General features: G+C 47.3%; 2 non-coding genes across 2 annotated transcripts; one reads left to right on the top strand and one right to left on the bottom strand.

Annotated features, from left to right (window-relative positions):
- Positions 1 to 4,549: 4,549 nt before the first annotated feature.
- Positions 4,550 to 4,656, top strand: LOC147917439 (U6 spliceosomal RNA). Its single transcript, XR_015551820.1, has one exon. It is a non-coding gene; the product is annotated as a U6 spliceosomal RNA (small nuclear RNA).
- A 1,041-nt stretch (positions 4,657 to 5,697) lies between these two features.
- Positions 5,698 to 5,804, bottom strand: LOC147917440 (U6 spliceosomal RNA). The gene has a single exon (XR_015551821.1). It is a non-coding gene; the product is annotated as a U6 spliceosomal RNA (small nuclear RNA).
- Between the last annotated feature and the right edge of the window lie 2,002 nt (positions 5,805 to 7,806).

Consider the following 7,806-nt stretch of genomic DNA (forward strand, 5'->3'; position numbering starts at 1 on the left):
ACAGACATAAAACAAGCATGTGGTAAAGATTTTACTGAATGTATTAATTAGCGAAGGAACAAGGTAAATGTTGTAACCAACTCAAAGGAGAAATCAAAAATCACAAATTTATATGGAGTAAAGGAACGTTGAAACGAATGTACAAATGGAAGCAAAACTAGCTTCTTCCACAGTGGTAGAGAGAAGTCAATCGCACCTCTACTGGTCAGGACAGATTTTGCGTGTCTATAAATAAGAATTATTTTGCTATCAGTTACTTGATAGTTTCTACAGAATTGGAATCAGGTAACCCTGGGGGGTATTCTCTAGAGTCTAGACAATACAGTTCTTCACCTGGGCACAAGTTTTTCCCCTAGAAGGGACACTTCTCCAATGAACCCAGAAGGGAGGAAAAAGGGATGTGTGTGAATATAGGTAAATTTGTAGTAAGGCCAAGAAATTAAGGAAGCTCACCTCTGGTAGTCTCTTGCTTCTTTTTTTTCCCCCCAGTGAAACACAACACCAGGTTATCTGCTACAAATTAAAGAAACTGGTTGCTATGAAAGGGCTCCATGCACACAAATATCTCACGCCAGCCTAACCACGGTGACTTTCTCATTTCATTAAAAGTAGCCTGTAAAACACAGGTCATCTGGGAGATATACCGGATCATCCTTTGAATGCCTTGGCACAGGCCATCTTCTGGAGACTAAGAAGTTGGGTCCGGGAATCTATCACTAAGCAAGTTTGGGAAACAGTGTTCTAGTATATTTTAGTTTGTGGGGTTAGCTCGCAGAGCCCTGAAGAAATAAAACCCAGGACTGGTAAATTGTGAAAGATCCTTGGAGTTCTTTCTAGGTGGGTCATTTAGGAGGAGTCCTGGGGAATCAATGGGTGCAACATGAGGGAAAGGGGTATAGCCACAAAAAGAAGGGAGTAGCAAAGGAAGGGGCCTGGTGGGGAACTCAGACAAGCTTGCACAGTGTGTCTGGGGGGAAAGAAAGGAGATGAGAGGGAGGGAAGAAGGGGGCTGACAAGCCTGAAGCCAATCTGTGAAGGCTAAGAGCTCACAGTAGAGAGCAAGACAGAGAAACAGAGAACAGTTAAATCCAAACCTTCGGGTGAGGGCTCTGGCATTGGTATTTTAAAAAGCTTCGTGGGGGCCAGCCCCATGACTTAGCGGTTGTGTGCGCGCGCTCTGCTACTGGCGGCGGGGGTTCGGATCCCGGGTGCGCACAGCTTCTCCGGCCATGCTGAGGCGGCGTCCCACGCACAGCAACTAGAGGGATGTACAACTACGACATACAACTATCTACCGGGGCTTTGGGGAGAAAAGGGGGAAAAAAAAAAAGCTTCGTGGTGATTACAACCTACAGCCCAGGTTGATAACCTCTGTTCTCCAGCTGGAGTTCACCAATTTCACGCCAGGGTAAAGCAGGTCATTGATGCTGTCATTCCAAGTGACTCATCCGTTCCCTGCTCAAGAGGATGTAAGGACTTTGGCTGAGTTTCTTCTTCTTTTTAATTAGAGTAAAATTCTTGAAGAGGAAATAACTTGTGGTTTTTGCCTGTTTCAAGTGTCACATCACTGAATGTTCTCTCTCTGTGAATAAAAAGAAAAAGGATGAGGTACACTTTCCACTTATCAGTGTGCGCTACCCTGTTGTTGCAGTCAAATGAGCAGAACTCAGAAATGTGATTGTAAAATGGCAGGCTTGAAGCCTTTATTCTTTTCTTTGTAATCTATTGCAAATAGTATGACCTGATAACACTATAAGTGGTGCAGTGGAAAGAGCAGTGGATTTGGCCTCAGAAGATGGTAGGACTGATACCGAACCAAGTCGGCTCGCCTCTTGGTGAGTTAAGTAAGACTCTACACCAGTGAAAGTTGTCTCACAAAGAAAATTTATTTGCAGCAAATAGGAGACCACGAGGAATCATTTCCAAAGTCATGGCATCCCGGAACGAAGGAAAGCAGGAACTTTTATTTGGTGGGGGAATGAATATTCAAAAGAGAGAGGCAGGTATTCGCTTGCACAGGCTCAGTTGGAGAACATGCTTCCACATAATGAGGCCTAAGCTCCTCCTGGAGAGATCTTTGCATTAAACATAAGGCAAAGGTCATGGGCATAGCTCTTGAGGTGAGGCTTGGTCAGTTTCAGGATGGCTGCTGGGGTACACCTCCTTAACACACAAAAGGAAAAGAAACAACCTGGAAAAACAGTTAATTGCTTCCAAACTCACCTTTGAGTTTCTCCAGGCACCTAGTCGGTGACAGGACCAGTGCCATTACTGCCTGTGGAAATCACTACACCCTTATCTCAGCCCCTGTTTCCTTCTCTGAAAAATGAGATACTACATTTCTGTATGAACCATAGTTTTATATACCACTAAGAAAAGACAGATGATTGTTGTATTGCACTGCTAATGTAAATAGTTGGAATTATTATGACAATATTTATTCATAGTAGAATCCAGATGTTCCAGAATATAAAAATAAAACTCATTTTTTCTTGTTAAAAAATCGGATAAGCTGAGAAAAATCCTTTAAATCAATCTCTCCTAAAGTCAATTCGTTAATAATGTCTATGGAGACTCTTCTCATATGTGTCAAATCTTAACTCAAGATACAAAAAACTAACTAAAAAGCCACCTACCTCATAACTTTCCTATATGACTTCTAAAAGATGTGATAAAGAACACTATCTCCTCCTCAGAAAGTGATAGGAGATTTACATATAATTAAATGGTGATAAGAGCAAGAATTGTTTTTGTCAAAATGCAAATATGAGATCTTAACTATTTTTTAGTTTAGCAGAAGCCAATAGTGTTTTAATGCTGCAGATGAGTAGTGTAAAGACATGAGCATGATTACAAAGGCATAAGGTGAACTGGGTAAATAAATGTGTTCACTCAGTGAGGTATGCTATGTACAGAGGGGGAGGCTCAGGATGGGGGAAGGAGAAACAGGAGGGAAAGACTGTAGGGAAGCACAAGAGGTTGGAAAAAAAGACAATTGCGTAACAGAACCGAGAGAACCGAGTAAAGAAATTCAAGACGTTAAATCTGCACACCTCTAGCACATCGTCCTACTGGATGAGGCTGTAAAGGTACAGCCCGGCAGAAAACATTCAGAAAATATCCAGAAAAGAAACATCAGCCTGCATTCCAACAGAGATGAGGGTGAGTGGAGCTACTTTTCATATCCAGTTGATGCTACACTAGAAAGTGTAGCTGAAGGACAGCAGACTGAGGGAGGTGGGGCCTAGAGACCCAGCGCCCGGGGGCCAACATTAAGTGTCTCCAGAAGAACCTCATAGCAGTGAAGAGACACACACAAACTTCAATTTAGCCTAAGTAAGAAAGCTAATTTGTTAGCGCATGTAACCTAACTATGAAAAGGATCGAATGATGCAGAGACTCAAAAGACAGTGATAGTCTTTCTTTCTTTCTTTTCCTGGTCGTATTCTCTCAATTTTCGCCCTCGGGGCGCAGAACTCGGACACCAGGAGCCTTGGGTTTCCATCCTTACAGCTCATGAGCCAAGGGTTAAAAACAAACAAACGGAAACCATCAGTGTAGTCTAAAATCATTAAGTGAACGTTTTATGGGAAACTTTACAAGGCGAGGTCAGGCTGATGACCTCCCCTGAACGCACTGCTTCAGCCAGACACCAGCCGCCTCAAGCTGGGCTGCAGTGGGGAGTCCACGCCCCACCAGTGAACCTCCAGGCTTAAAGATGGAACCCGGATCTAAATAGACCTTTAAATCTAACTAGAAATTTTCAAGAACCATGGAGGATAGAGAAACAAGTTAAACGACATCTCAGTAAGCAATGAGCCAAATGCAAGAATGTGACTTTCCAGAGGGCAAGCATCCCGTTTCCTCAATAAATCAGCGGCCGGAAGAGAAAAGGGGGAGGGGCGTTGGAGGATACTGGAGACCTAAGAGCAGAGCCACCAAAAGCAGTGCGGCCCCTGCTTGGATGCTCAGGACAACCCAACAATAAAAGGCATCTCTGAAACAATCAAGGAAATGTGAACCCAGAGTCTTAGGTGATATGAAGGCATTACGGTAACTTTTCCAGGTGTGATAATGGCTGGGTGACTACTTTTTTTATTTTTTTAACGACTCAGCAGAGAAAGTAGAAGTGGGAAGCGACGTCTGTAGGAGTGTGGCCCGGCCCTCCCAGACCACGGCGGCCGCGCCCACCCCGTCTCCCGCTCCCCGGGCCTCCAGGGCGCCGCGCGAGGTTGGGGGGCCCCGTGCTCGCCGCTCCCGGCATGCTCCGCGGCCCGAGACCTACAGGCACGGGCTCCCGGCCGCGAAGGGCCCTTTACCCAGGGTGCCCCGGGCGCTCATTTACATGTCCCACTCGACAGCTGAACCCGGCAGGACCATCCAGCCTAGCGATCAGAGTTCCAAACGTGCGAGCCTCCAGAGATCATTCCGTTGCATCAAATTTCCCTAAACCTTCCGAGGTTGCCGGGAAGGCGCGCAGTCCAGTCACCGTAAGTAAAGAGCCGGCAGGCCGCCGCGCCTTATATAGCCCGTGGGCAGAGTTTGTGGCGTGCTCGCTTCGGCAGCACATATACTAAAATTGGAACGATACAGAGAAGATTAGCATGGCCCCTGCGCAAGGATGACACGCAAATTCGTGAAGCGTTCCATATTTTGCGCGTGCCCTGACCTGATTAGCTCAGGAGTAAACGTTGTGAGTCACGGCAACGTGTGGCGCTCAACAGTGAGGCTGTGATTTTTCACTATAGAAACATTCGTGCAGGGCAATCTATGAAATGAAAACAAAACTGAGTTACACCTGGAAATGTATGTGCAAATATATCGTTTCTCCATATCTTGGAAATGGGAAAATGTCAACTTGCATTTCCGTCAGAGAACTTAAAAGTTCTGAAATCGACTAATTTTGGGTCTTGTCTCCCTGAACACAAACTCCAGAGGCCAGGTGGACTGGCTCTTGTGCACCAGAAGGCTGCCTGGCATCTGAATTGGTCGAGGAGTCCTTACCAAATCGTTTCTAAAGCACTGAATTACTAGATTAGTGCTCAATTAATGAATCCTCACTAAAGGAAATGTGCGACGTTAGTGCACATTTCTTGCGCCTCCTTTGTGACATCCTTCGGTCATTTTGGACCTGAGTGCGTCCGCCCTCTTCTCAGACGGCGAGCTGCACAAAGGCAGGGGCTGTCACCAAGGAGTGGTTACACTGGTGGGGATCAGTGTGGCCGCCCGGGGCCTGTGGGTCCTGGGGCTCTATGACCACCTGAAAACTGGCTGGAGGCAGCAGGCCCATCCGGATCTACTCTCACAAGTCCTTCTGGGACCAGGTTTGTAGGCCTGTTCTCATCTGGCTTCTAGGAGCTCTCGGAAATGCCGGTTTTCCTAAATCCGACGGATTCCGTGATGGGAGATGTGATTGAGAAAAGTTCACTGCCCAAATCGAAAGCAGATGCTAACCAAGGAAAACAGGCAATCGGCTGCCGACCCCAGAATTACCCACGTAACTGGATAATAGAAACCCATTTGGGCTGCCGTGGAGGTGGGGTCGCCCCTCGAAAGAGAGGCTCGGGTGGGAGACCCGCAGATCGCCGCAGGTGTCGGGGGCCCCGGCCGCGGGCGGGACGGCGCACACGGGAGAGCCCTCCAGGGCTACGTCTCCAAACCCTACTATCCAGGGCGGCAGGAGGTCGGGGCCTGGCCCAAAATATGGAACGCTTCACGAATTTGCGTGTCATCCTTGCGCAGGGGCCATGCTAATCTTCTCTGTATCGTTCCAATTTTAGTATATGTGCTGCCGAAGCGAGCACGCCACAAACTCTGCCCACGGGCTATATAAGGCGCGGCGGCCTGCCGGCTCTTTACTTACGGTGACTGGACTGCGCGCCTTCCCGGCAACTTCGGAAGGTTTAGGGAAATTTGATGCAACGGAATGATCTCTGGAGGCTCGCACGTTTGGAACTCTGATCGCTAGGCTGGATGGTCCTGCCGGGTTCAGCTGTCGAGTGGGACATGCAAATGAGCGCCCGGGGCACCCTGGGTAAAGGGCCCACTGCGCCCCAGAGCCCGTGACTGTGGGTCTCGGGCCGCGGAGCATGCCGGGAGCGGCGGGCACGAGGCCCCCAACCCCCGCGGCGCCCTCGAGGCCTGGGGAGTGGGAGACGGGGTGGGCGCGGCTGCCGCGGTCGGGGAGGGCTGGGGCCGGCGGCCTGCCTGGAGCAGGCGGCATCTCCCCCAAGTCTCTCTGAGAACTTGCGAATAGGTTGGCCTGCTGGGCCACCGGGGCGCTGGGTCGAGCACGTGTCATCCCAGCAAAATATGGAACGTGTCACCGATAGTTCACCTTGTGCCAGTTCCAGAAGGCACTGTTGACATGAGCCCAACATCCAGCCCTCCGGGAACCCCCGACGACTGGAGCGCTCAGCTCTGGGCCGTCAGCCCCACACTCGCGGCTGCCCCTCGCCTAACATTAGCACAAGGGTCCAGGCCTCAGTCCATACTGCGCAGGCGCCAGTGGGATCGGGGGCGGAGGAGCCAGGTGGGTGGCCACGCCCTTCACAGGTGTCCTCCCCCTAGGTCACCGTGGAGCCTGGTCTCCAACCTGCTGGAGCGCTGAAGAACGCGCTGAAGCCCACCCATTTAGCTGAGAGGTGGACTCGAGGAATTACACTATTGGAGTTGGACTGGAGAAGCATCCTTTATACTTCCCGCAGCCTCCCCCAGCCTGTTAGGATACAGACATGCAGGACAGACCTACTTGCAAGAAATACTGGAGTGTTAGTGTTAAATATTCTGATTTTAACTACTGCAAAAACCACACTGCTCAAGTCATAGCCTTGCGCGTTGTGAAATGAGGGCCAGAGCCTCTGGTATGGAGATGGTTACTGCGCTCCACACGGCGTTAAAATGAAGAGCATAGGTTTGCCTGTGTCGTGTTAAAATGGCACCCTTAAAAAGGAATATGAAATATTTATAAAATAAGTGGAGTTTTGCTTCTTTTTTCTCCTTCTTGTGCTCGTCCTACTCTTTCTCTGAAATTATGACACAATATTTTGAAGTAAAAACCTGTGAAAGATAAGTGATTTTGACAAGTTTTTAAATTGGTACCCAATTTTATGATGTACAAAAAGAAAATAGTGTGAAACCATGTAAGAGTTTCTGGTATTGCGGAGACAAAAATAGAGAAAGGAAGAGAAAGCCTACAGGGATTATTGCTGAACCTATCTTTGTGTTTATGGTTATAATTCTTTTCTGTTACAGCTTTTGAAAAGTAATAAAAACACTATGTTCTCCCCCTCAAAAAAATTAGGCAAAAATGACACACCTGAGTTAAATTGCCCAATTACAAATAAAATATGCTTCGATATATTTCTTCTAATGGCCTGTCTTTCCAATAAACCATTTCTGACTTCAAAGCTATTAAGAAATAGTAAATTGATGTTCAATTTTATGACTTGAAGAAATATATCAAAACCCCTTCATCTTTTTGCTCTCTTTAGAAACCTTACAACCAAACAGTTTATTAAAGGATACTTGGTTAGAGGAATCTATAGTTGTAAGGCCAGTTAGAGTTCAAGGGTCATGAACTTGAGGTCTCTATGAGCTGTGAGCTCCTTCTGCTGGGCTACACTCGTGGATGACCATGTTTAAACCCTTTATATTCTAAAAAGAACAAAAATATTTACCACATACAGAAAAAAAAAAAATGACGGTTGACAAGAGAGCAAATCCTTTGGGGAGAAAAAAATCTTTGTAATGGCTTTAAATTATCAGATGTGTAAACAGATAGCAAGAAAGCATAATTTTAGAGTC

The sequence above is a fragment of the Ceratotherium simum genome, chromosome 3, assembly GCF_057802395.1.
Source record: "Ceratotherium simum simum isolate JZ-2026a chromosome 3, ASM5780239v1, whole genome shotgun sequence".
NCBI lineage: Eukaryota > Metazoa > Chordata > Mammalia > Perissodactyla > Rhinocerotidae > Ceratotherium > Ceratotherium simum.